General features: G+C 39.4%; 1 non-coding gene across 1 annotated transcript; it reads left to right on the forward strand.

The window, feature by feature from the left end:
* On the forward strand, window positions 1–106 carry LOC113194755 (U6 spliceosomal RNA). Its single transcript, XR_003302333.1, has one exon. It is a non-coding gene; the product is annotated as a U6 spliceosomal RNA (small nuclear RNA).
* Window positions 107–2,413: the final 2,307 nt, after the last annotated feature.

Genomic DNA, 2,413 nt, shown 5'->3' on the forward strand with positions numbered 1-2,413 from the left:
GTGCTATTTCAGCAGCACAAGTACTAAAATTGGGATGGTACAAAGAAAACTAGCACAGCCCCTGTACAAGTGTGACACACAGATTCATCAAGTGTTCCATGTTTTTGATTCTGGGTTTTTGTTTTGTTTTTTGGACTGGAAAGAATAATGAGTGTAAAATGTTTATTTTAAGTAAATGGTAAAAGGCCAAAGAAAGTGATGATGAGAGAAGCTAAGTCCAGTAATTTTATATTTTATTCAATTTTTAAATTAAATCCTCCCGAAACTTACGTTAAACCTGAGTTACCTCTTTAAAAGCCCCCTATTCCTGCTGATGGGCAGAATCATAGCCTTCAGGACAGAAGTCTGCTAGCAAAGCAATAAACCTTTTTCTAAAAAAAAAAATCAGTAAACATGAATTGATTCAATAGCAGAAAGTCAATCACTGGCCAAGCTAGTGACTCACCTTGGCTTTTTGAAAAGCTCAGAACAGTGACCTTGAGGCCAAATACCACACATCTAAGGAGAGCCTGGTGGGGAAATTACTTATCTGGCAGTACTGAATGTTACCAGTATACCACATACATAGGAAGGCTCATTTGTAGGATATTTATATATGCAATAAATGTGCCTGATTGAGACCTTACGGGCTTTTTACCACTGTGTAAATGAAAGGGCCCTGGGTTAGTGCTGATCTTTGTGGGGCATACTGGTAGCCCCTGAAAAGTATGTTCAGTAGAACTTAATAGGCAAGAAAAAAAAGGTTTTCTGTGGCATGGATGAGAGAAGAAAATTATCATTTAAAGACAGAGTGCAAAGGAAATTAGGAGTTGTGAGAGTCAGAAGGAGAGACAAGGCACCAGTGCCTGACACAGCACTCAATGAGGAGATGTTCAAAAACTGACAGGTACACACAGGGCAGTGAACTGTAGAACCCACCAATGGAGTCCAATCTGTAAAGACGTTAATGGGAAGAAGTACTTTGAAATTAATTGTATTGCCCAAAAATAGATAATGAACTTCCATGAGTTGAATGCCAGTTGTAGTTGATCTGCACACATCTTAATATCCTTGTAATAATTCCAAACTCATGGGGTTCATTCCCACTAGCAGATGAGGTATCCAAGGTTTAAAGAGCAACATATGGACAGTCATGAATAGAAATCAGGAGTCAGAATTAAGCTGACTTTAAAACTTTCTGCACTGCCACTCTACATCCTTCAGGTTCCTTAAAACCATCAAAGTCAGTGTGTAGCTCCCCTTTGCATCCTAGGTGGGTATATGATTGATGACAAGCAGTTCTTTCTGTTAAGAACTATTAGTACTCCATTATGATACCACATGGCTCCAGGGAAGCCTGTGGCTTCTGTCCAAAGGTGACTCCTTGAATCCGTGCCATTTCCTGCCTTACTCATTACCTTTGTTTATGCTTTCTGGTCCAACAGGAATCTCTTCCTATTACTAGTGAATTCCTGCTCAGATCAGGCATCAGCTGCTCCTGAAGACCTTTCTGGAACTTTTTTCCCCACCTATCCACACAGGCTTTTCTTTGTACTTCCATAGTATTTTTAAAAAATATTTTTTAGGGGCTGGGGATGTGGCTGAAGCGGTAGTGCACTTGCCTGGCATGCGTGCGGCCCAGGTTCGATCCTCAGCACCACATACAAACAAAGTTGTTGCTGTGTCCGCCAAAAACTAAAAAATAAATATTAAAAAAAATTCTCTCTCTCTCTCTCTCTCTCTCTCTCAAAAAAAAATAGTTGTAGATGAACACAATATTTTATTGATTTTTAGGTGGTGCTAAGGATCGAACCCAGTGCCTCACGTGTGCTAGGCAAGCACACTCTACCACTGAGCTACTGCCCCAGCTCTGGAGAATTGAGTTTTTAAGGGGGGGGGGGGGGATGGGTCTTAGTAGTCTTGTTCGTTATAGGCACCCAGATGTTGGGTCTTTCTGGTTAAACACAGCATGCTGATTTTTCTCCACTCAAATTTATCTATTTGCTAATTAAGAGTTTACATGTGTTAGGTGTCTTGCACTCTGGTGTTTTCTTGGTTGATTATCAAGTTTTTTTCAGAATTTTTTTCCCTTAATTAGTGCACACTTTTTTGAAGTATATTTTATTTTGATAGTTAGATTTCTTAACCTTTAAGCACTCATTATTTTTTGCTTTAAAAGGAGACACCCAAATTATCTTCCCTAATGGTATCATCTAATAAATGTTCCTTGTTTATCTCATTCTTGTTTTGCTTTAGATTCTGTGAAACCCATTGGCAAAGTAGATCGCCAGCCTAATAGGTGGCTCCCTGTGTGGGTGCAGTATGGAGGGCCTTAGTAAATTACACATTCCTATTCCAAGAAAAATGTTCTGTTCATGTATTCAAGGAGTCATTTTTCATTATCTACCATCTAAGCACTATGCCAGTTGCTGGG

The sequence above is a fragment of the Urocitellus parryii genome, chromosome 5 (assembly GCF_045843805.1).
Source record: "Urocitellus parryii isolate mUroPar1 chromosome 5, mUroPar1.hap1, whole genome shotgun sequence".
Lineage (NCBI taxonomy): Eukaryota > Metazoa > Chordata > Mammalia > Rodentia > Sciuridae > Urocitellus > Urocitellus parryii.